This window comes from Protopterus annectens, chromosome 7.part0 (genome assembly GCF_019279795.1).
Source record: "Protopterus annectens isolate FY-2018-M chromosome 7.part0, PAN1.0, whole genome shotgun sequence".
NCBI lineage: Eukaryota > Metazoa > Chordata > Ceratodontiformes > Protopteridae > Protopterus > Protopterus annectens.
Genome location: NC_056739.1, coordinates 920329574 through 920356974, shown reverse-complemented (window position 1 = coordinate 920356974; position 27401 = coordinate 920329574). Strand labels below are relative to the sequence as shown.

The 27401-nt window shown below is 40.2% G+C and overlaps 1 long non-coding RNA gene across 1 annotated transcript in view; it reads left to right on the top strand.

Moving 5' to 3' along the window:
• Positions 1-27401, top strand: part of LOC122806790 — a 1681281-nt gene that overhangs the window by 1070147 nt on the left and 583733 nt on the right. Inside the window, exon 4 of the long non-coding RNA XR_006365555.1 lies at positions 1604-1846. This is a non-coding gene — a long non-coding RNA (uncharacterized LOC122806790). The remainder of the gene's footprint in view (positions 1-1603; positions 1847-27401) is intronic.

Here is a 27401-nt window from a genome sequence, read left to right as displayed (position 1 = left end):
TCAACAGCTAGTACATAAACTTGTAAAATAAAGCTGGTTGCAAATTTCATGAGTTACTAAAAGTGAAGAGAATTTCATAAATTCAGACAGGCCTGCCAGGTAGGCCTATCCCTGTCCTGTGTTTTCGGATTTTGCGCAAGTATCTTAAGTAGTGGAAAAGATGAGAGGGAACTCTCCCGCACTTTCTTGAGTCCTTCTGGATCTTTAAAATCACTTTTTCTACTGTCTGTATTATTTGCTCACATATACACATACATATATGCAGTTTTTCTTTAACATCACACTCAGTATATTCCTCCATCTTTTTCTGTACTTCTATGCATTTTTAATTGATTTTTTTTGGATTTCTTCAGATTCCCCTATGTCAGTAGTCAGTTGCAGGTACACAACCCTCCTTGTAAAGTAGTCTCTAGTCTGCTGCCTCTTACCGTCCTCTTGTCTTTGCTCAGCTCGACCAGATCTGTCTCTTCCTTGCTTTCTGCTATTATACCTAAAAGCCTTTACCTCTCCTTCTGATCCCATCTGCAAACTGCCTTTCATTTTGTGTGTTTGCTGCTCTCACCATCTTTAGTGTACTACTGCTGTTCTTGTACTGTGTCTGCTCCACTTCCCTGTGCCTTTTTTCCTTCTCTTGTATGCTGTATCTTTTTCCCTTATTTTTAGTTTCACATCTCTGTGTAGAGACATGGGTAGGTGTTTGTGAAATTAATATATGGGTCTACTTTGACCCATCGAATTTACACTTCAGTGAAACTAAGTTTCGCTAGTCTGGCTTTGTGAAAGTTCATTTCTCTGGAAATGCACTTTCGTGAAACAGTTCACCGAAGAATAAAAAAAAAAAATACACTAAATTATGTGGGGGGGGGGGTCGGCAAGCCCACTGCACCCCCCACACCCCAACTACTAATATATACCAACTCCGAGATCGTACTACAGTGGGGATAAGGGAAAATTCCTTTATCCCCACTATACCACATTCTCCAACAGCAACCTCGGTGAACTGTACTTGCGAAACTTAGTTTCACTGAAGTGTAAATTCAATGGGTCAAAGCAGACCCATATATATATATAATATATATATATATATATATATATATATATAAAATGTGTGTGTGTGTGTGTGTGTGTATATATATATATATATATATATATATATATATATATATATATATAATTGCATTTTAATATAACAATAATGATGAAAAAACATTGATGTATTGAGTATGAACAGTGTAAAGAGTTTTTTTTCCCCTGAACACTGACTGCTGTTTCTACTTTTGACATAATTTGCTTTAACTATTTTTTTCTTCCTTCAGAAAAGTCAAACAAATGTGAGGATATATTTAGCTGTCAGGAGTGTAATTAAGCTGCTGCATGAGTTCACTTTACATTATAGCAGTAGATTGACCATATATTTTTGTTTTGTTTTTGATTATTGACAGCAATTAATATCCAGTGGTTCAAGTAACATTTATAGGTGCTGTTTTTGTACAGTTAAGTTTTTTTGTGTGTGTAGTCAGTCAGTTTTGGCTTACTTAGTTTAGCTACCATGGGATACAGCTTCCTCTGTAATTTCTGGATTGTTTTGTGTGTTCTATTCTAGGAGTTTGCATCAGTAAACATTCTTCAGTTTCTGTTGAAATGACTAAGTGTACCTCCTCGCATCAGTCAAGATATTAAGGTTGGACTTGAGAATCATCCCGCTCTTCTCAGCATTTTCTTCCTCAGTGCTTCATCCTTTTGGTCCTGAGGTTTGAGCAAACCCACTGACACAAGTGCTTGTTAATTAGAAAGAAGTATTGGTGAAATCATCTTGAAGGTTACATCACTGGATCAGGAAATGCATGTAAGTTCAACCCTAACTCTTGTTTTATTATCAGCATTCACAATTGCTAATAACAGCGGTCTGAAAAGTGTTTAAATGAATGCACATTAGGAGGCAGGGCTCACTTGTGTGCACTACTTTACCAAGGAAGCACTTAAATTTTAATTTGCGTGCCCGGGAATGGGGACTCTTGACAGAATGCAACAAGATCTTGTCTTGCCTATGCAAACATGAAGCCAACTAGTTTCAGCCTCCTAAAGGAGACCCACATATTTTCATTCTTATGTTAAGGAAAGGTCAGGTGAGGGGAGGGGTCTGGCATCCTGTCCTGTGAGTGGTGTGTTCATCCTTATTTCTAAATCCTTAAAAAAAATGTAAAGGCAAAATGTCCAGTGATAATACTTGGATAAGATTGTCTGTGGCGTGCTTTAATTCACCCATTGGTTGGTATTGTTTTTAAATTGATATGGATCTAACATGAAGCTACAGAATTTTACAAACTGAATCACTTGTTCAGATATCTTTCCTAGATCATATCAGATTATATAGGGGGAGGAGAAGGAAGAGAGATGGATGTTAACTGTAGCCTCTCAACTATATACGTTGCTTGGTCATGGGGAACAACAGAATAATGTCTTTTTCTATCTCAAAAATGTGTGTGACCTTTATCTTAATATATGTGTGGTGGGAAAGGATATACATGCAGTCTAAATGATCTCCTACCATTTGGTAAGATAGATTTTATCTTAAATTCTTGTGAACGGCTCTAAAGAATAAATGATGTTAACATAGACACATACTTACCTTTCATGCCCTGTGCTAATCACTCTGAATGTCTTACCAGCCCAGTTGATAAGTCTGATAAGACTTTAGAGATGTTGGAAACTCAGTTTGCCTCTTTTAAGACATCTTGGTTTCATTAACAGAGCTGCTAAGTATATCGCAAACTTCTATAGAGACACAATGAAATTGATATACTTCTTGTGTTGCTGTTTACAGATAAAAAGCTGAGATGAGGTGCAAACTTAAATGATGGCATTGCTATACAGTACCAGAACTGACAAGGATTAGTTTAGTCATTGAAAACCATCTCAGATGACTGCAAAACAGACTTTAAAAATGATTATAGGCCCCCATATTTATAAAATACAAGCCATAAATGTACAGGTTTGAACAAAATGTGAGAAGACCTAGTCATCGATATCAAAAACCTGGAGTGTGTTCTGTCAGCACAAGGTTGAATTGAGGGCTAATTGCTGGTAAAACAGCATCAGCAAAAATATATTGTAAGGTTGGAGCCTCTTTATTACAGCAGAAAACATTGAATCTTTTTTGAAATATCAGGGAAATATATTTTCATTCCCTAAAACTTTTCATATTGTTATTCAACAAATGTTATTATACCGGCCTCTAAGCAAGTGTACTTTCTCTTTTTGAAATACATACACATTTAAGAGAAGTCTTACTTAGTAAACATTGCTAACATACCATAAGACTGTGTGACCTCTTTGTTATATTGTGTAAAAGGGTGCATGCTGAGTCCATATGGCTTGCACTTAGCCCCTTTACAGAGTTTATTTCACTTAAGTGCTTTTTATATGTATTTTATTTTATTTCTGTTTTTTTTATTTACAGGCTTCAGTTTCTTGTACCATATGCATTGCAAGTACCTTATCCAGTATTTCACTTGCCAATATTTATGGATGAAATACAAATAGCAATTAAGGATTTATTTTAAGTTTAATTTATTTACACTTTGTTGACTAGATTAGTCCCAGAATGCCAGTAGCCTCTTTTAAGGAAAGACCCAAGGTGGTATTCCTACTAAGGGAACTTTGGGCAGGGTATCTGGGAATTTATCCTACTTTTTTCCTCCAGATGGCACCAGAGGACAGTTACTGCAGGGAGAGGGACAAGATGGCAGAGAGAATCATGTGCATGGAGACAGAAAGAGAAACTGTAGAAATTCCAGTCAAGAGTAATGTAGATATGACAAATAATGAAGTAAATGTTGTGGCGACTGGAGGAATGGATACTGAGACGGTATTAATTCTACCCATATTGAAGATCCCAGTGATGATGTTGCAGGATCTTGGAGATGAATTGATTGAGAAATGTGTTGGTCTCTCAGGAAAGTGTGGTTGGTGGAACTGATAGACATGTCAGGAAGTAAAGCAGTAATAGTACCTGCTTCAGTGAATGGGATGACTTTGTTGACACAAGACGTATGAGAGATGTAATATGGAGAGTATAGGCAGGAGTGGTGTTGTAGCCTAAAGCAGTGGCAGAAAACTGGGATGTGACTGAGAGACCATTTCAGGGAGGATGAGTAAAAAAGAGACAAGCAGTAAAATGGTTTGTTCCATATGAAAACATTACAGGACTGTCGGGACTTGTAGTGCAAGATGTAAGAGAGAATGAAATGTTCTGTGAAGTAACATTCAACACTTTTATTTATTTATTGACATTTCTACATGTGTGATCAGGCATTTTTCGAGCCTTGGAAAGACTTTGTATTTGCAAGTAAAAAATTAATTTAAAAAAGTTGTGAAATACTAAGTTTCTGAGTATGAACTGAAAAGTTATTTTTCAGAATATTGTCAAAATATATGTGAAGGTAAAGAATGTATAACATAAATGTTTGGAAGGGGAATGGTAGGTGTGGATTTCTTTATTTGTGAAAAATGGAAAGATTCAGTTACCAAGTATAATGGTACTGAGTGGGGAGGAATGAATTGTTAAATGTTGGAGATAGTGGATAGCCCAAAACAACATTTTTTTTGGGGAGGAGTTGCATTTAATTCTAGAATGTCCAAAACAAAGGTGTTCACAGGTCTGGAGAGAAGAAGCCTTCCAGTAAAAGCTGTAGAATGATATGCAGGAAACATAATGCAGAAAAACATTTTGATTTGACTGTCCAGCATTACAGTAACAAGGATGTAGCGAGAAAGGGGGAGAGTGAGGAAAAAGAGAACAAAGAATGTCAAAATGTAACAAATGTTCAAAATGAAGAATACTATGAAACCAGTGTTGTACTGAATGGAGAATGAAACAGAAAAAAAGTGATGTGAATAGTGAATCAGAAGAAGAAAGAGTGCATAATGTACAGGCAAAAATCAGTGTGATGCATTGAATAATGCAGTTATACACAAGAAAATGCAGATGAAGAAGGGGAGATTCAATTGGAAATCGACTGAGGAAAAATAAGTTGCATTTAGGTATTAAACACAATGAAGGAAAATGGATAATATTTCTGCAGTTGGTAAGATGATCACTTGTGTATAATTGGTATAAAGCGACAGAAGCTCTCATGCTATGTTTGCAGGATGTAAGGTTATTGCAACAGTGACAAAAACAACAATAAAGAAGTCCATAGGAAAATTAAATACAGTAATGATTTGGAAGAGTGAGATACTCCAGCATTGCAAATTTATTGATGGATGATGATGGGAATTCCTGAAAGAGTGGTTTATTTGTTTATTTGTGTCTTTCGGCTTCTCCCGGTTAGGGGTCGCCACAGCAGAACTCCGGTCCGCTAATGATTGGCAGTAGATTTTTACGTGCTGGCTTGCCGGGCCTAACGCACAACCTTCAACGAAGGAATGCCCATTCACGCATGTCGCCACACAGAAGACGCTCTAACTGAGAATCGAATGGGCAACGTCTAATTTAAGGATAAAAGAGAAAGTATTAAGATTAAAAGTTGTGTATGTTTATACACTAATGGCTGATAAAATAAGGTTGTTTGAAGTACTAAAAGTTACAGTGAATATGGATGTTGTAGTTATAGGGGATTTTTAACTGCAACTTAAAATAGATGTCAGGAATATACAGGGAAATTAAATTTGGGAGGTTAAATGTGAGTTGGGGAAAGACAGTATAGATAAAGGAGAGGTACTATTAAAATTAAAATAGATTTTGTTGTCGTCACAGGGTTTGGAGGAATTTCAAGGAGGGAGGAAGGAAGAACTTGTTCTGATCATGTATTGCGGCTAATAATAGGAGAAAAAGAAGAAATTATTAAGGAAGGTTAAGTGTGTGTTTTAAAACATTAGCAGGATAAATTTTAAGGGCAGAACAGATGAAAGAAGAAATGCATGGGCTAATTATTTGACTGTGAAACCATTTTGTAAGACACTACTCGAGTGATGGATGATGTTTAAACACAAATATAAAAAGGTGCTTCTAAAAGTAGGGGTGCTTACAGACAGCTTATAGAAGTACATGGAATAAAGAACTAATGAATAGACGGGCAAGTGAAAGGAAAAACGTACACAAATAAGAAAAAGATACCCAATGAGTTTGATATTATTTATGTTTGTGCTGAATGCATTATTAGTAATATGTAAGGAAATTTTAAGGGAAGCAAGATGGAAAATTGTAAAAGGTGCCTCTGGTTTGTTGCATATACTTATGATTTTGTAAAAAGTGCATAAAAAGGGTGGATGAAAAAGCTATAATGGTAGACAAAAGTTTGGATGTATAGGGTTTATGTTAAGTAATGAAAAACGTGAAGCACTTGGAGGTGTAGTGATAACAGAGGTATATTGTACAAGTTGACACGAAAAGCATATAAAATGTCATATAAAAATATTTGATGAATTCATACATGCAAAGAAGGTTAGGGTATTTAGGGAGAGTGTATACATTTCTGCCATGTAATGAAATGGATCTGATGGAAATTTTATGCGACATTATTTAAGGCCCAAGACAAAATCATAATGAAAAGGGCAATTTATATTGTGAGAAAGGAGTGTTGGTATATTTGCCTTCATTAAATTTATATTGGGTGTTGAAAGCAGTGGTCTGGCAGTTAGCGCAGAAGACTAAACTCTGAGATGTTAATGAATTGCTTCCATCGCCTGGGGTACAAGGCTTGATCCCTTCCATCTTCATTTGCCTACTCTGTGACTGAGCAAATCAATTATCCAGACAGTGCTCTTGGGTCACCCCTGAAAAGGGACAGTTGTGTTGATTGGGCTTACCAGGCCAAAAAAAAAAAAGATAACGCAGAGAAAGAAGAAAGAGATCTTTTCTGGAAAAATCTAAAGATATTTGTAAAGTAGTGAAATATGGGAAAATAAAAGAAAATGACCAGTAAAGAAATGGAAGAATATGTTTGCAAGACTGGGTTATACAAATTAAAAGTGTGTGTAGAAAATATTAAATGATAATAATGGTATATTAAGATTATGGAGAAAAATTATTATTTAAAGATGTGGGAGACTGTGCACTAAGAAAAGAGGTGGGCTATTATAGGAAGACTTAAAGATTTAAAAGGGATGGAAGTTGTTGGGTAAATTACCTGTAAAAGGGCAAATGAAATATAAACAGCAAAAGAATGAATTTGTAAAATAAGTGATACAGAAGAGACAGTGAGCCTATGCTGAAAGATTGTAAAAGAATAAAGTATTTTGGAGAAAATCTGGGAAATATACACACTTGAATTCTTTAAAGAAAGAAAGAAATATAAACATGGTTGTTGTATAAGGAATATGGAGTGTTAGAGAAAAAATGCTGTAAAAAGTAGATCAAATTATGTTGAGACATTATAGAATTTGTGGAATTATAGGTTTGAGGAATTGTTATCCAGTAAATTATGGTATTGTATTCAGAAGAATAAAGATGTGGTCATGGAAGAAAGGATGGCGAGAGTGAATTGTATGTTTGTATGCAAATAATGTGAATTGTAAAAACAAAATTGTTTGCGATCCAGCATAAATATTGAAATATAATCTTGAATAAAACTCACCTACTCTTTCTCTATGGGATCTCTGTTTATGTTATCTCTTCTGAAGGATGACACACTCAGGAATGCAGCACTACCCCCTTATGCTGCACTGCAGTTTCAGTATTGGAAAAATTAATCTAGTTTCCTGATGCTGTAATAGAACCCATAGTCTTCTGATCTCCCAGCATCAGAGTCAAGTGTGCAACCTGTTCAGCCACTGAAACTGCTTATGTAAGGTCTACTAAAGCTCCTCAGCAGAAGGGCTTCTCATAGTTTCATAGGTATGTACTAGTATAACAACCACCAGGGCCTTTATAAGCCTAACCATGCAACCCAATCCATTTGTGCCTATGTATCATGGGTGTTTATTAGGAGGAGGTATGTTAGAAGTTAATCCATGACTTTGGCACCAATCATTTGTCTGTGTTAGACCCTCTTGTAAGATGGTTGTGTCATGGGGGAATCCATGATGGCTCCCAATTTGCAGTCATCTGTGAAATTGGTCATCCAAAGGTCCTGGAGATTAGACTTTACCTCTGAGAAGTAGATGCCAGATAGGAATGGTCATTGCACAGCATACAGAAAGCTATTCAGTACAAGGCTAGAGTCATCCTCATACCCCATTTTTAGCCAGATAGATATGCTTCCACCTTCTCAAACCTTACCTGAAGGAGCTCCCTTGGCTTCTTGATCCGTTGCAGGATCTCATCCCTCACTCCTCCTGGGAGCATCACCTGAACATTCCTAACCTGAAGTTAAACACGTGGTGTCTACAGTTCTTATGATAGTAAGGGATGCAGCTCTTCCTTCAGAAGTGGTCCATTACTCACAGTTTCCCAGAAGTTTATCACAGCAAAGGGAAAAGCTTTGCTATATGGACCGAGTCAGAGCATATAGCCCCATTTGGAGATGTCCTACGGTTTTTGTCCTCTGTATTTACTTTTGGTTTTACTTTCTCCACTATCGAGGTATAGCTTGCAGTTACTTTGTCCTCTCATATTACCTTTCAGAGCTCTTCACTGGCTTCTCATAGACCATGTAAAGCGTTTGTTAAAGGTGCTTTCCTGCTACCTATAAATAATCCCATTCTTCCATTGGACTTAAAGTTTAGGTTGGAAGCATCATCTACATTTCCATTTGAGGCAGCAGCATCTGCAGAGTTCTTGTAAAACTGTCTTTTTAGTGGATATCACTTCAGCTAACTGGATTTCAGAATTGCACACCCTATCCTCAGCTTCTCCTTACATTGTGTTTCACAAGAATAGGGTTGCATTGAGAACCAACCCTTCCTTTGTTCCAAAAGTGGCTTCCGAGACCAACTAATCACAACCCATAAATCTTCCAGTGTTCTTTCCAAACTGTCAAAATAAAGGGGAATACGTTTTATTGGATGGACACAGGGAGCTTTGTTTCTTGATATACATCCCCCCATTGTGTACAAAAAAAGTTACAACCTCAAAAAATGTTTTGAGACTACTTTTAATAACAACCATCAAGGCTACATGTATAAATGTGGTCGATGTAAATTTTGTAACCTAGACCCGCTGTGGTGGTGCTGCGGTAGCGTTGTCGCCTCACAGTAATGACGCTGTCTGGTTCGATTCTCAGCTAGAGCGCCTTCTGCGTGGAGATATGTGTGAATGGGCGTACCTTCGTTGAAGGTTGTGCGTTAGGGCTGGTAACTCGGCACGCAAAAATCAACTACCAATCATTAGCGGACCGGAGTTCCGCTGTGGCGACCCCTAACCGGGGAAAGCCGAAAAGACGCAAATTTTAGAAACCTGTGGAGTTCTTGTAAATGGGCAATATATAAAGATCATGGGTAGATTTTTTTGTTTTTCTGAAAAGGTTGTTTATTGTGGTATGTGTACCCATTGTGTGTCATTTTATGTGGGGAAAACAAAAAGGAAACTGAAAGAAAGGATGGGTGAACATCTTAGAGCTATTAGAGACAAAGTTGAAAATAATGCTTTAGCAAAACACATTTGCTTAAACCCCACACATCAGTTCAAATTCATTGTTTTAGATATTGTAAAAAACAATGATAGGAGGAGAGCACGGCCAGCCCATTTAGAGAAAAATGGAATTGGGGTGGCAAATTTGCCTGTACGCACATTTTTGGCCAGGCCTGAATGAGTCTCTTTCCCGTAACAGCATATTAAAATTAAAATCTTTGGAGAGAGAATTTATTCTATTTATTTTTCCATCATCAATATTCATAATGGCGATTATACCTTGTTATATTTACTATTATATTTTCTATTATTATTAGTATTATACTTTTATTATTCATCATACTTGTATTTCATACATAAAAGATGTATATTTATACACCACCAAACTATGCGTGTGTTCAGCATATTTTGATCATAATTTGTCATTATTTTATTTTACATTTATAACTATTTATGTAGGTATTACACGTACTCTCAGTATTTGGGTTGTTTATTATATTCTTAAGGTTTTACAGTGGTTTTAGAATGCATTTATTTGAGGTATATTCAGCTTATTTATATGACTACACCTTTTAGATATGCTTCTGTCTTGTGTGTTTAAGGTGGGGGGGGGGGTGGTGAATTTGCTGTCAATTTGCTGACATTACGTTTTTTGCGAAATGGACCAATAGTATTAAAAGAAGGGAATTTCAAATGGTTTTAACAGAAGGAAGTGATGTTTCTTATTGTCAGAAGAAGTTTGTCAGTGTGACAAACGAAAGTGCTTACCTGGATTATTGCTTTTTATTTATTGTACTTTGGATTATTTTAATTAAAAGGTTTTCTTTTGCTGCCAAACCGGATTCTACTTTTTCATTTTACTTGGTTTTGTGTGGCTCTTATTGCAAGTTTCTCTCGCCACAGAACAGCACACTACAGAAAAGATGAGAAACTGTTTGTGTCCTTTGTCCACAACAAGGTGGGGAAGAAAGTCTCTTAAGACTTCCTTGTCCAGATGTTTATCTGACTATCTCCTTTACCTACACTTCACACAACAGAACCTTGCCCTCTAAGCACAGGGCCCATTCCACAGGAGCAGTGGCAGTTTCAACAGCATTCTTCATATCTCTATCCTTGGATGACATTTGTCAAGCAGCTACATGGTCCTCCTCTCACACCTTTATTAAAAATTACATGTTAGATTGTACTTCCCAAGCTAGACTTTCCTTTGGAGTTTCCATCCTGAAAGGTGTCCTGTCTTTAGGCCACCCAGGAATCACATAGCTGGGGGATTCTCACCTATACGTCAGATCAGACAGACTTAATGAGTAGTATACAAAAGTGATATATTAATATAATGGTAGATCTTTTTATCACAGTTCTCAGTGTGGTGTAGTACAGTCTCAGTGTTGCAGTATATGGGCACACTGTCTGCACTACCTCTGTTGCTCATCCTTGGTAAACCATCCTACCTCCTTGTTTTATGCTTGAGATGTTTTTCCCTAGTTTTGGCATTATATCTTCTTCATTTGTCCAACATATTTCATGTTGGTGTCATCCACTAACATCAGTCTTTCCACATTACATCCGCAACTGTACTCACCATTATTTCAGATTACAACTTTCACAATATGCATTTTTTTTAATTGTTTTGTACTGGAGGCTATCCATGTCTGTCTGTTAGGTTTCACAAGTTTTGTGATGTTTTCAACAAAACATAGTTTTGTGCATAATATCTTCAGTTTCAATATAATTGTGTATATTTTATAATGTTCCATGTTGAAATACACATGCATCATTAGAACTATACGAGCATACTGCACACAGAAACTTGCTAGGGAGAAGTGGTAATTCATCCTGACAAACATATTAGAATTTAAAATAAAAATAGCTTCTACTTCCAGAAGATGGACTTTACACCTCTGTTTCATTTCATGTTGGTGTCAGATCCTAATGTTCTGCCTTTGCTTACTAGGGTCTGTGTGCATTTTGCAATGCAGTAGTTTTTGTGGTATCTGTATCAGGGATGTCTTATGTTCTGAGGCTTCTAAAGCTGGCTTCACTTACCTGTGTTTGGAACTGTTTTGTCTATTTTCTACCTGTAAGCTTTTTCCAGTCCCTCTTGATTTTTTACTTCTTTTTAAATAACCTATTCTTCACACTGTTTGTTGTCACTTCATGTGGTAACAGCATGAGGCTCTGTGGAGGGTCCCACTTGTGTATGTATGCCTTTGCTCGAGTTCTGTTAAAACAGATAGAAAAATGGAGAGCAGATAATGTTCATACCCTCTTGGAGTTGTCTGTTCTCAAGTTGGACTTTTGGTTCCCATGTAGCTCTTCTTCGTCGTCATCCGTTGAGAGCTTGAGTTCATTCTTATCTTTTACTTTGTTAGGTAACAAGGATCCCAGGAGAGATGTATCCCTGCCACCCACCTTGGAAATGCATTCTGGAGTGTAAGCATCATGCATCTCCCAGTCGACTGGTGAGAGTATGTCCACAGCCAATCTTACTGAAGGGTGTGGCCCACTGAGTCACTTGTCTGTTGGTTGATCTCAGCAGTCAGAACCATAAACAGCTCCTCAGGCCTCCCTTTGGGTGTAACAGAGCTTGATGGCGCAGAAAGAGGAGGGTTCCCTGGGTTAACCCATACTGGAGTCTGTGGTTCAGACTCTAGACTCGTGCAGTGGTTTGAGGGTTGTCAGCATCTCTCCTCCGAGTTGAAGAAACACAGCCTTTAGGAGCATGGCCCAACATCAACATTGGGCCCAATGTAGATCTCTCACATCCTTATGCAGCTTTGGGCAGAATGTCCCTGAGTGTCAGTAACCTGCAGCCTGAAATAGGACTGCGTTTACATGGCTCACACTTTTTGAAAATTAACTTGCTTGCTTATATTACATCAAAATAACTGTATATTCTAGACTGTGGTAAACTGTTTTTTGTAAGTTATTCCCCTTCCTCAAATGTTGTGTGACTGTAGAGTTGTTGTATGTAACAGGTGGGTTTCTTTCTGTTTGATTGACTGTAGTTCATGAAATAGGTTTGAGGCTCTATTAGCAGAACTGCTGCCAGGTACCCAGTGTCTGTTCTTTGCATATTGTCATGCAGGCCCAGAGCTGGGGGGGTTGGAATTGTTTTCCTTCCCATCTTCTTCCAATTAGGAGTTGGAGAGCCCAGAGGCCATTTTCTGTAAACATAATGAGATGTTCCCTTCTTCTGTAGAAGCTGTAAGATTGTTGAAGTGCACTGTGGACTGTCATGGGGCCCCATTCCTTCCCCTTAGACACCTCTGCGAGTATGTGGAAAGCCTTACATCATCCTGTGCAGAACCCATTAAGCAAGGATGCCATATTTGCATTCTACAAGCACCTGGATTTTTATTCTGTCAGTTTCAAGAAAGGAGGTGATCTCTACTATCTGTGAAAAGAACTGAGTGAGATCCAAACCCTGGTCTTCCACATTGAATTGATGTCCCACATGGTCGGTGTGGAGAGTGATTGTTGCTAGAGTTCAACAGTCTGTTGGCCTGTTTCAAAAAGCTGTTACAGAATCTGTTAGTTCTGTATCTTATGCTACAGAAGCGCTTGCCAGATGGTAGGTGCGTGAACAGTTTGTGAGCAGGGTGGGTGCAGTCCTTAATTATTACTTTTTGCCCTTCCTAGACATCTAGACATGTGCAGGTCATAGATGGCTGGTAGGGTGGTCTTAATGAACCTCTCAGTTGCCTTCACCACTCTCTGGAGAGCCTTGCGCTCAGAGGTAGAGCAACTTCTGTACCACACTGTGAGGTTGTTTGTCAGGATGCATTCTATTGTACCCCTGTAGAAGGTTATGAGAACTGTTGATGGTATGTTTGCTGTCCTCAGCCTTCTCACAAAGTGTAGCGTCTGATGTGCCTTCCTCATAATGGCATTTGTATTGGTAGACCAGGACAACTCATCAATATCCACCCCCAGAAACTTTGTGCTACTCACTCACTCTACTGTTTCTCCTTTGATGGTTAAGAGGAGAATGTTCCTTGTATTTTTTTCATGTAGTCCACAATTATTTCCTTTGTTTTGTTCACATTTAGTGCTAAGTTGTTACTGTCACACCAGATAATCAGTTGTTCTACCTCAGCTCTGTACGCTGCCTCATCACCGTTGCTGATGAGGCCCACCACTGTTATGTCATCAGCAAACTTGATTATGTGGTTAGTGCTGTATCTCCCTGTGCGTTTGTGTGTTAGCAGGGTGAACAGCAAGGGACTCAGTACACAGCCTTGAGACACTCCAGTATTCAGAGTGTTGTTATCTGAAGAGTTATTTCCTACCCACACTTTCTGAGGTCTGCCTATGAGAAAGTCCAGAATCCAATTACAAAGTGATGTGTTGATGCCTAGTTGAAACAGCTTCCTTACTAGCTGTATAGGGATAACTCTATTAAAAGCAGAGTTGAAGTGAATGAATAGTAATCTCACATAGCTGTTTTTGCTTTCTAGATGGTCCAGAAATAAGTGAAGTGCCAGTGATATGACATCCGCAGTAGAGCAGTTTGCTCGGTAAGCAAACTGCAGCGGGTAGCTTAGATGCTATTGCTTCCTTGACCAGCCTCTCAAAGCTTTTCATCACAATGGAGGTTAGGGCTATAGGGCGGTAGTCGTTGAGGCATAATAGTGGTGACTTCTTTGATAGTGGTATTATTGTGTGTTTTGAAGCATTTGGGAACTGTTTCCTGACTCAGAGAGGTGTTAAAGATATGTCTGAGGACATCTGTTAGTTGAATTTCTTAGTCTCTCAGTACTCATCCAAGGATGTTGTCAGGCCCATCTGCTTTTCTTGGGTTAACCCTGCTCAGTGTTCTCTGAACATCAGCTGTCCTGAGGATGAGCACCTCTTTATTTTGACCAGTGGGCATTTTTATCGCTGTTGTTTTGTTCCCTTCTTCAAATCTTCTGAAGTAGACATTGAGCATTTTAACAAAATCCTTATTGTCCTCACAATGTGAATCTCTCAGTTGGGTGAGATCGCTTAGACAAACTGGGATTCCAAGAGAACAGTCAAAAGGTTTTCTTGACACCTCACACAGGATTGTGTTCCTGTGTTGTAAACTAGACACCTCAGTTCAGAGCACAGGAAAAAGTAGTTCTTTATCTAGGTCTATATTTAAGGATTTCCTTCAGTCACTGTGAGGGAATACCTCAGGATTTTGGGCTTCACGGCTTCTGTTATTCTCAAGATTCCTGTGGCAAGACTCTGCATGAGAAAAATGCAGTGGTTTCTGAAGTCTCTGGCTCCAGCACTGACACCCTTTGTCTTTTCAAATCCCACTGCTGGGGTTTATCAGAAGAGTGATCAGGTGGGTGTAGACAACAGATATCCTTAAATCCAGGTCTCCCCTTGTCTGTCCCTTTTCCAAAGCAGTTAGTCACCACAGATGCATCAGACTTTGCTGGGGAGCAGCTTCAGGAGGAATAAAAGTGCAGGTGTGTGGGGAACCAAGGGCAGATGCAAGCACATAATTGTCAAAGAGATGCTTGCCCTCATCAAGGCACTCAACTCTGAATCCTCTTTGGTCACTGGGACCCCTTCACATTTGTACAGACAGTACTACAGTCAGTGGGGGACACATCACCAAGCAAGGGGGAACCTGGTCATACCCCCTTTGCAGACTAACCATGTTAGCTTGAGATATAGCTTCATAGCACAATCTCAGACATCCTGCATTCGGTCAGAGCAAAACTGTATGGCAGACAAGCTGAGCAAGACCAGAGCAGGCTACCATGAATGAAAACTAGATCATGGGATTTTCCAAGATCTGATCCATCTGGTGGGGGGGGGGTTCCTCAAGCCTTTGCCTCCTCTGTAGAAATCAACTGGTAAGATTCTGTTCTAGGACTCCATTAAAGAAGGCCTGGAAGAGAGATACCTTTTCTTTTCCTTGGACAGGAATGTTTATGCTTTTCCACCAATATCCAAGGTACTTCTGAAGATTCAGAAGAAATCCCTAAAGATTATTGTGGTAACTCCCTTCTGGACCAGGCAGCTGTGGTTCACCCTTCTTTTAGAAATGGCTAGGGGCAATTACCACAAGCTTCTTCACAGACTGGGTCTATTCCTACAAGAACAGGGGTGTTTGATGCACCCCAACATCAGTCAACTTGAGTTGACTGCCTGGATGATAGGGTCTTAATTCGTTTAGGCACCTGCTTACTGGGGATGTGTGGCAGGTACTAATGAAGGTAAGAAAGCTTAATACTAGAAAATCATATATTAGCAAATGGACAAGGTTTCCTAGTTGCTACCAAAAACATAACTAGCACCAATTCATGACTAGTTGTTTTGTTTTACAGTATTTGTGTAAACTACTATCCTATGGCCTTTCTTATTCCTCTGTCAAGGTTCATTTATTGACCATTTCAGCATGTCTGCCCATGGATCCTCCTCTTTCAATGCAGTCTCTTGTTAAAATGTTCTTGAAAGGCGTTCTGCACAAGAGGCTTCCAATTAAATAGATGGCCCGACCCCTCCTTGGGATCTTAATTTTGCATTAAAGAAGCTAACAGTTGCTCCATTTGAACCAGATAACCTGGCTGACTTCAGGTTCTTAACATGGAAAATAGTTTTACCTATTGCTCTATCCTCTGAAAGAAGAGTATCCAAGTTGCAAGCTCTTATGAAGAGTCAACCCTATCTCACTTTCCACAGAGATATGATTTGTTTGAGAACTAATCCTCCTCTTATGCCTAAAGTGGTCTCTTAGTTTACTTTAAGCCAACTATCCATCTCCCTGTTTTCTTTCCTGAACCTAAATATTAGGGAGAAAGGATACTCTATACCTTGGATGTCCAGAGACAACTTGGGGACTGTCTTGATAGAACAAACTTTTTCAGATCTTTGGATCAATTTTGAACTTCCTGTGAAGGTAAGAAGGAACAACTTGTGTCAAAACATACTATTTCCAAATGGTTATTTAAGGCTGTTACCTTTTGTTATACTCAACATAAAAAAAAACTGTTTCAAGCAGGGTCAAGGCCCACTCTACCAGAGTCTTGGCTTCATCTTTGTTTTTTTTTTTGGAAAGAGTTGGATTCTAGAAGTGTTCTAGAAACTGCTACTTGGTCCCCTTTACATACCATTGCAAAGCAATTCCTTAAGTCCAGGTCAGGCTTTGCTAGGACCATCCTCCAAGAACTCCTGGACTCTTCTTCCAACTCTCAAATGTAGTAAGCTAGGGTAATCTCCCAATATAGCTAAGGCTACTGCAGCAGTGATTAATATGATGAACATAGTACTGTTGTGTTAATAAACCTACCGTAACAGTAGATATTTGAATGATCACTGCTGCAGTAGCTGCTCCCTTTGTCCATCCCCCTTGTTTTTTGTTGTGTTTTTTTATGCCAGGGTGTAAACATTTATTTTTTATTGTTCCTAACATTATTTAGGGCTCGGCCTCCCTCTCTGTTGGCAGAAAACCCATGAATGGATTGGTGTTCAAACTTGTCTTTTAGTGAGCTCAGCTTGAGCGGCCTAACATTTTGTGAGCATGGAAGGTGCCCTGAAGCTTTAGAAGCAGGCTGGCTTATATATCCTTAACAGGATATAACCCATATAGCTAAGGCTATTGCTGCAGTGATCATTTGAGGGATCTACTGTTATAATAAGTTTAGTTACTCAACTGTACCTTTGCTTTATCATGTTTAGGGTTAGATCCTTCAGTTGTTTGTCTTGCTCTCTAGGTTGTAGTTATCCACAGTACAACAGGTGTGAGAATTTTTCAGCCCTGCTCAAGATTTGGCTCATAGATGTCCTGTTCAAGACACTATATGGCTTCCACAGCAAACTACATTATGGCTTGCTGCAGTTGACCGTGCTGATACTTTGGCTAGGATTGCAAGCTCAGGCATGTCTGTGTAATAGCTGACTCGACTGAGGCTTTCCTCAGTTGAAGATTAGCTTAAACCAGTCTATCTTGAATATTCCCTACTTTGGGAAAACTTTATGAAGCCATCCATTACAAGATCTGCTACGTGACTGCCTTAAAATTAAATGTCACAATAGTAATAAACCTTTATGAGCCCCATTGGATCCATCTTTTCTTCCTTTTTCCTCTGTTAATCCTTTCTGCCCCTAAAAAGAATTCTTCCTATAGACAAAGGGAGTCCTTAAGTGTCAGACAGTCCTGCACCTCTGCTGCCAGTTATGTCAACCATGATGATAACTTATCTGTACAAAAGATGCCTTGACTTATGTGTAGAGCTTTAATTGATGGATGTTTCTCCGAGTTTGCTCCACTGTGACAGACAGTCCCAAAAAAGAATCTTCTTTGAGAGCAAAATGTCTTTATAGATCAATGCTTCTCTATCTGTGGGGAAGGACCAGTTGTTTTTATTACTAATCCATCGTAGACTGATACTTTTGTAATAAAATAACAGTGAATTACTAAAAAAATGAAATGAAGGGGAAAAAAGGCATATAAAATATGGGCCCATGTTTATTATTATTAGATTCAACAGACAGAAAATTATATTTCAAGCAATATAATCAGAACAAACGTATCATAGCCTAGAAAAAAGATAACAGAGGATAAAGAAAATATAACTAATCAAAACGTTGAGTGAAATGGCAATTCCTCACGTTAAAGGCCAATATGTGCACTTTGAGTAAACCCATATATTATATTATATAAGTATAATTTACATGCATATAATGATATAATAATTAAGTTAATTATTAATTTAAATTAATTGTAAGTATTAATATATATTAATACTTAAAAGTTTTAAATGTGACGAATTAGATTGCTTCTTGCATGCTAACATATGTAATCTTAGTTAGATTGAGGACAGTGCTGCTCGCAAGGAATAACTAATATCTAAAGTGTTTCTATGTTTTGTTGTAATAACACTCAGAGAGAGGTATGTTGATGGTAAGAAATGAAAGATTTTAAAGCAATTTCAGCAAACTTGGGATATTCATTTTTATCTTTTATCCAATATGAGGCAAGTGATGCTGACATTTGAATTTCATCTTCAGGTTTTCATCGGTAGCCAGGTCAACAATTTACTCTGTAAAGTAATAGTTATATTTAAATTATCTTTATATGAAATAAATGAATTCTGGATCCATTCATTTTCTGTATGTGGATCTTCTTTTGATAGAAAGTAAAATTTGATAGATAACTGTTCCAAGGTGTGCAGTACCAAGATCATCACCTTACTTCATTGATAATTGCTATCAAATTAACTGTGTTCTTTCAAGCTTCTAAATTTTGTTTTTGCCCTTTGATCTTATCTGCTATTTAAAAGCATGCTTCATTCTTTCCTTGCATGGAAGTATTTAAATCATTAAGAATAACAAAGATGTCAGAGAAATGAGCAGGTCTGGCTGTCCAACTCACATCTTTGAAAAGATGGTACAAAACTGTTTCCTTATCTTGTAAACATAAGAGTTTGTGATGTAGTTCAAACATTCTCAAAAGAAAATTTTCCTTGATAACCATCATACCTCAACATGCATGCAGTAACAGTTATTAATGATCGGTTTCCATATTATCACATTATAAGTCCACTTATGTGGACAGTGACTTAACTTTTGATCAGCGTATTTCTATTGTTGTAAAGAAAGTCTTTCCATATTGCACAGCTTATAAGCGAAGGGATTGAGTCTAGACCTAGTGATGTCATTGTCCCGCTTTACTCAGCCAGTCATTTAATATAATGCTCCTTTTGGCATGTATCTGTCCAGACACGTGCACAAACTGGATTGCCCATAGCGGTACCTTGCTGAAAGGATACAAAGCCTAACCGACATGTCCTATACGGGCCAACTTCAAAGCCCTGCCACGTGTACTATGTATCCTACAGATTGCCAGAAGGTGACCTGTACTGTTATACAAGGCACTATCTGACCCAATACTGATGGATTTGCTGCACATCAGCAAGTCAAATGGCATAAGATATGTTTGGTTTAGGGATCTAAACCTCTTCTGCATTAACATAACAGTTTGGAGGGACAGATGTATCTCACAGTGATTATTGCTGCTCTTGAACAGAGTCTTTATCCACATAAAGTATAGTTCATCCCTGTCTGTATTCAAGCTCACCTTGCATCTGTGGATGGGAAACAGAAAGTTTACCTCAAGACTGTCCCCTGTACTACCGATGGACAGAGGCAGCTCCTAAGTGCTTTATCCCATGCATGGGTCTCCTCAAATTAGGCATAGGATGTTCATCGTGTTTCACTGTTGCAGTTCAAACCAATGGGTTATCCGCCTCCTGGTAGCCCTCGATCAGCCAGAATACCAAAGGTAATTAAAAATGACATGGGCTGTCGGTTGTAAAGGATGTCAGGGCATCCGATACAAAAGGAGGCAGCCGACGTCACTTCCTCAGTCTTCCTTGCCGGAGCCCGACGCAGAAACATTTCTTACACGAGTGCCGGTCGGCAGTTTACCTTTTTTGTTTCCGACTACAAAGTTGAAGTCTACTACAGCTAAGTACCCCAGTGGGGATCCTCTTTTCTTGCCTTAACAAATGTCAGAAAAGTTTAATAATTGTCTTACCTGTGGAAAGCAGATTCCCCATAGAGATTTTCATTCCTATTGTATTATTTGTTTAGGCCTTGACCACAATGTTCCTAATTGTGATCTTTGTGCTTCTTTTAATCCGCATACTATTCATCGTCGGGCTGAGCTTTTAGCTAAGCATTTTGGAGTTTGGCCTAAGTTTGTCGGTATGGTGGCCACTGGTCTTCAGGCTTCGAATATCCCCAAGAATCATAAAGATAAGGACCGCAACAGGCTTCCGAAGGTCAAGTCCTCAGATGATGATGTTAGGTTGGTCGTCAGTCATGCAGTAGCCAGTGAGGCGCCTTTGCAGCCCCTGCAGCCCATAGATTTTCAACCGCAGGCCTTGGTTGAGACCATTTCAGAGGTTCCCAGGCGTCCGGCGTCCATTTTGCCTTCTGACATTCCACCTGTTGCCTCTTCAGCTGAATCCGGAGCTGCAAAACTGAATCCGGTGTCCGAGACCTCCATTCTTCTTTCAGACAGCAAGCTCATACCGACAACTTTGACGGCTGCCAAGCCTCCCGAGTCCTTTAGACTTGCAGGTAAATCTTCCAGTCATAAGCCTGTGAAGAGGCAGGCTCCAGTTTCCTCTCGTTCCCCTCATTCTCAAATGGTTAAAATGGCTGATGACCTTTTGACTCATTAGGGATTCATAGCCTCCTTCAAAAAGAGGTAGGGATGTCTCTCCTGAGGCTTTGTCCTTTTCAGGTTCGGATTCTTCTAGTATTTCTGTTGATGAAGAAGTAGTTTCCAAAGCTTTCTCTCCTTTTGAGGATTCAGACATAGAGGAGTCCATCCATTCTGCTTCATTTCTCTTTTGGTGATACTTTAAATACTTTCAGGGAACATTTTAAATGGGAAAGTCAGGATTACTCCCTTTCTAAGAAAAGGATTAGGGAGTTTTTGGATTTGCCTCAGCATAAGCCTTTGGCTATTCCACCTGTGTTGGAAGTGGTTGATGATGTTTTTCTGGAAAATTCCTTGACTCCAAATTCAGTTCCTCCTGCTCTCAGGAAACCTGACAGAAACTATAGAGTTCCTGATTCTTATTTGTTTCTTTTCAGGAATCCGTTGGCTGATCCAGAGGTTATTTCTCAAGGCCCTAAAGAAGTCAAGCCCACTGTTAATAAAAATCCTGTTCCTTCTGACAGGGAATCCAGGAACCTAGATAGGTGGGGTAAAAAGGTTTATACCTGTGCCACTCTTGCTCTTAGGTGTACTAATTGTCTTTTTCATATGCTGAAGTACCAGCAGCACACCTTAGAAGCTATTAAATTTAGGATAGCAGGTGTGCCTCAGTTATTGGAAAGTAAGGATATGCAGGATTTGCTGAACTCTGCCAGTCTAGTTAATAAACATTCTTTACATTGTGGTTTTGATATACTAGAAGCCTCCTGAAGGGCTACAGCTACTGGCTGTGTTAGTGGATGGCATGCTTGGCTCAGGGAGCAGCCCCTTCCAGAGCCTGTTAAGGCTAAGCTTTTAGATGTACATTTGCATAAGGACATTCTTTTTGGCAGTAAAGCAGAGGAAGTGCTCAAGAAGATGGAAGACAAGGCCAAGTCTATACAGACAGTTAAAGACTTTCTGCAAGTTCAGCCTCCTCGCTTTAGCAGGAATTACGCTTCTAAGAGTTGGACATTCCCTGATACCAGCAGACAGAGCTGTTCTAGGACTAGGGGTTACAAATCTTCTAGGGGACAGGTGGCTACCCCTCAAAGGTCTAAGCGTTGGCAGGCTTCCGCTTCCAAGGCGGGAAGTTCTAAGCCTGCATCTCAGTCTAAACATTCTCAGTGACTCTGTCCAACTTCTGCCTGTTCTTGCCTGCCCAGAGAATCCTTTAGGGGGAAGGTTGGCCCTTTTTACAAATGTTTGGGCCACCATCACGGACGACAACTGGGTTCTCAGAACTGTATCCCTAGGGCACAAGTTTTCTTTCCACACCTTTCCAGTGCCCAAAGGATTCCCGGATGCTCCTTCAAACCAAAGGGCAGAAGTAGAAAAGCAAATTTTGTCTCTGTTACATGTGGGGGCAATAGAATCAGTTCCTGCTCAGCGGGTAGGCCAAGGTTTCTATTCCAGACTTTTCCTATTTCCAAAAAAAGAAGGCATCTGGCATTCTATCCTAGATCTTTCCATCCTGAACTCTTTTTTGATAATTCCAAAGTTCAGAATGCTCACTCTGCATCATTTACTGCCAATGTTAGAAAAGGATTCCTGGCTGGTAACATTGGATCTCAAAGAAGCTTATCTGCACATCCCTATCAGGGACAGTTGCAGGCAATACCATCATTTCAGGGTGGGCAAGCATCATTTTCAGTTCTCTGCACTGCCCTTTGTCTTATCTACTGCTCCCAGAGTTTTCACAAAGTGCCTGGCTCCAGTCATTGCTTTTTGCAGGCAAAAGAAAATTCAGATTTATCCATACTTGGACGACTGTCTAATTCAAGCAAATTCTCAGGAATAGCTGTTAAAGGATCTAGAATTTGTAAAGACTCTTCACTCTTCCCTGGGTTGCACTCTCAACATGGAAAAATCAAAGATGGTGCCATCCAAAGAGATAACATTCTTGGGAGCTAGTCTGAACACAGCCGCCCAGATGATATATCTCTCCCAGGAGAAGCAGACAACTCTCTCAGTTTACTTCAAGGACTTGGCCTGTCCCAGCTCCCTGCAAGGAAATACCTGCAAGCTCTGGGATTCATGGCCTCTTGCATTCTCATGATTCCATATGCAAAAGTGCATATGAGGAAATTGCAATGGTACCTTAAGAACATTTGGTGTCAACACACACAGGACCTGGATGTGATGGTTCCTCTGCTTCCATGTCTACAGAACAAAGGCATGCCTTTTTGCCCATCTCCTGCCATTCAAGTTCTGACCACGGACTCATCTTCTTTCTCCTGGAACTCTGCTGGTCAGAACAGACAACACCACAGTCATGTGGTACATCAACAAACAGGGAGGGACTCATTCTTACCTCCTGTACGGAGTATGATTCTTTGGTCCACAGCAGCATCACTGGGCCTACATCTTCTAGCTCAGTTTCTTCCAGGGAGACTCAATGTTTTGGCAGACCAGTTGAGCAGACAGACCCTGGATCCTCATGAGTGGCAGCTGAACAGAGCAGTCTTTTACAGCCTCATTCAGCGTTGGGGCACTCCTCAGGTGGATCTTTCTCCTCCCCGGACAACTACCTTCTACCACTTTTTTTGCACCAGACAGCATCACAGCAAGGCCTGGAAAGTGGATGCTCCATCTTTCCCTTGGACGCTACTTTCAGTTTATGCCTTCCCTCCTCTTCCTCCTCTTCCCAGAGTTTTGTTGAAGATCAGGGACGAAAGACCAAGGACCATTCTCATATCTCCAGACTGGCACAGGCAGCATTGGTATCCACTGCTTCGCAGTCTCTTCCCAATTTCCTCCTTGGCATCTTCCTCTGAAACCAGATCTTTTGGTTCAGGAAGGGGGAAATATTCTGCATCTGCCTCTTCCGTCACTCCATTTGGCAGCATGGCTTATTGTATGAATCAGTCTTCTTCTTCCCTTTCCCAGCAGGTGGTTGACGTACTTCGTGAGGCCAGGAGGCCTAGCACTAGGAAGTCCTATGCTGCAAATAGGAAAGAGTCTCTCTTTGGATGCAAGCTAGAGGGGAATCTTCTTCTCAGCCTACCCTTCCTCTGATCTTGGAACACTTGGCTGATTTGCTTAAAGGTGAACTTTCTTTTTCCTCTATCAAGATCCATGTTTCAGCTATTTCTGCTCATTGTTCTTTTGAACAACCCATTTTCTCTCATCCTCTGATGAAAATGTTTCTCAGAGGTGCTTGCAACATAAAACCTCCCAGAAGGGCGCCTACTCCAGCCTGGGATCTTAATTTTGTTCTAGAGAAACTCACCCTTCCTCCTTTTTAGCCAGCTACCACTGCAGATTTAAGGTTTCTCTCGTTTACGACTGCCTTCCTCTTAGTTATAAGTTCAGCTAGGAGGGTTTTGGAGCTGCATGCTTTGATGGCTGTGGAACCTTTTCTTATTTTCCATGCAGATAGGGTCTCTCTGAGAACCAACCCCTCCTTTATGCCTAAGGTGGTTTCTAGCCTGACTCTTAATCAGTCCATACACCTTCCTACCTTCTTTTCTAATCCTCGAAATAGAGGTGAAAGGATCCTACATTCTCTTGATGTGCATAGACAACTCAGGTTTTACCTGGACAGGACTAAAGACCTTCGGAAATCAGCACAACTATTGGTCAGCTTTGCCCCTGGAGCCCAGGACAAGGCTATTTCTAAGCAAACCATTTCTAAATGGATTGCTCATTGTATTACCTTTTGTTTTTCCTTTTATGGCAAGGTTCCTCCTCAAGGGGTTAGGTCTCACTCAACTAGAGCAGCTTCCACTTCTGGAGCCTTTTTAAGGGGTGTCCCTACTAAAGACATTTTGGAGGCTGCCACATGGTCTTCTGTTCACACTTTCACAAAGCATTATAATTTGCCTTTGTTTTCTAGAGCCAGGGCAGGGTTTGCCACTGCTGTTCTGCAGGGCATCATTTCCAATCCTTGATTTTGTTAGTTCCTCCTCCCTTTTCTCTGGACTTTGGTAGTCAACCCATTGGTTAGGACTGCAACAGTGAAACACGATGAGCATAGTGCAGTTGTGTACACTTACCATAAATGTAGATGTTCATGTGTATTTACTGCTGCAATTCTGCTTTTCCTCCCTCCTTTCCCCTTTTCTCTTTTCCTAAGGTACAGGCTGTTTTTGGTTTAAGCCTTGTTTTCTGGGGGCTTCTGACAGTTATGTCAAGAAAGACTAAGGAAGTGACGTCAGCTGCCTCCTTTTGTATCGGATGCCCTGTTGTCCTTTACAACCGACGACAGCCGACATCATTTTTACTTACCTTTAGTATTCTGGCGGATCGAGGACTACCGGGAGCTGGTTAGGCCATTGGTTAGGACTGCAACAGTGAATACACTCGAACATCTACATTTATGGTAAGTGTACACAACTGTACTTTCATAGGTGTGTACTAGGCTAATGGCCCTGGAGGCTTTACAAGTCTAGCCTATAGGATTATCTTGATATCTTGCCACCCGACCTTAGTTCCCAGTGCCTGTATTGAGTAGAGCCACTGGAGTGATCCCCAAGGTGAATTTTCTATTTCCCATTCACTCATCAAGATTTCTCTTGAAGAGGGCCAGTGAGGTGCTCTGTTTGACATGTATGGGAAGTCTATTCCATAGCATGGGCAGTCTCTGGGTTATGAGCCTGTCCCTCCAGCACATTCTGTTGATTGTAGTAATGAGGTTGAGGTCTCTGGAGCATGTGGTGTGGAGGGATTGGGATTTCATTTAGATGTAGCATTTCTAACAGAGCTGGGTCGGACTTGGCTTTGTAAGTCAAGCAGAGATCGCCTCTAAGTAGGCGATATGAGACAGAGAATAGTTGGAGTTTTTTTGAGTCTGTCCATATAGGACAAGTGTTTAAGGCCTAGGATCCTCTTTGAGGGGTACTTTTGTGGGCTCTCCAGTTGTTGCAGGTGTCTAATGAAGTACATGCCAAATGAGGCATTGTATTCAATGAATGGCCTAATGAAGGAAGAGTAGAGGGAGACAGTGACATTTTTCTTCCTGGATGCAAAACCCTTAGTAATGAGATGTGCCACATAGAAGGACTTTCTGACCACAGTGGCAATGTGGTGGTCAAAAGAGAGGTTGCTGTCAACCTGTGTTCCCAGATCTCTTATAATGCCTGCTGTATTCAGTGGACTACCATTGATATGGTAATTCATAGGAAAGGGGATGATGACACATTTTTTGGCATTGAGCTTAAGGCCATGGTTTTGACACCAGTCGGTGGTCTCAGTGAGGCTTTTCTGTAGGATGTCAACATCATTTGGGGAGTTAATAGCTCCCAGGTTGCAATCGTCTGCGAACCTTGTCAGCCAGAGTTCCTTTGTGTTAGCTTGGACTTCAGAGAAGTAGATACCAAACAGAAGAGAACTCAGGACCTAACCCTGCGGAACTCACTCGTGACTGGTCGGCAGTCTGACTTGGAGTCAACTACTTTCACACTGTGGGTTCTATCTGTGAGCCAGTTTGCAACCCATCTAGTGATGTAGGAGTTGATGCCTAGCTTAGTGAGTTTTTCTGTGATTCCTGAGTGGGGAATGGTATCAAAGGCCTTGGCCAGATCAAGGTAGACTGTATGAACCACCTTTCATTCAGCCACAGCTCTGGTGACTAACTCAAAGAAGTCAAACAAGTTGAGCAGCCATGATCTACCCTTCACAAAACCAAACTGTGTGGAATCCAGAGTTTGGAAATTCCCTCTATCCTTGTTTATTAGGTCCATGATGATGCATTCCATAGCTTTGTATATCAGACTTGTCAGGCGAATGGGGTGATAGTTCCCAGGGTCTGTAGTCGCTCATCCTTTGAGTTGAGGGATGACTGTAGCAGTGCGCTATTCAGTAGGGACAAAGCTTGAGGTGAAGCTGTGATTGAACAGGGCACACAGGTGAAATGCCAGTTCACACTGTAGTTCATGTAGAGCACAGCCAGGGATATTGCCAGGTCCCATAGAAGCTGTATTCTTGGCCTTGGACAGTGCTGTTTTAACCTGTGCAGCAGTAATACTGGGTGCCTGGCAATCTACTGGTATTGTGATTGGTCCTTTGGGGGGGATAAAGTTGGCACTGAATCTGTTGGCCAGTATATTGGCAATATCTGTTGGCTCGGTATAGGAGGTACCATTGTGCAGTAGGGTATTGCCATGGAGATTCTTTACATAACTATAGAAGGCCTTGTGGTTGTCTTTACTATCTGATGCAATTCTGTTTTCACAGCTAGCTTTAGAGGATTTGATGAGGGATCTCAATTTTTGTTGAGGCTGATAAGGGAGTTTTTCCATTCTTGGGACTTCACCTTATTCCCCAGCAGTATCCTCCTTCTGTTGTAGAGTTTGTTTATGGCAGGGGACCACCATATTGGCTTCCGTTTTTGGAGGAGAACGTCTTGATTATATTGGGTATGGTGAGATCCATGCATTTGTGTACATGTTTGTACAGGGCATTGGTATATGATTTGGCGGTCATGCAACTATTTTCCATTTGCATGGGTGCAGTGAAGTTAGCCACCTCTATTTTAGGAGCCCAAAGGAGAAGTTTTTCATGGTGGTTACCTTTGTAGGGGGGGTGTGGATTTCCAAGGTGATTAGTTTGTGGGCAGATCGAACCAGGGAGGAGTTCACTATTGATATAGAGCAGCGGTTTCCCACACTAGTAATGACCAGGTCAGGGATGTTGCTACCTCTAGTGGGGGTAAGAGTGAGCTGGTCAAGGGTGTTGAAATAAATTAATTCCAGG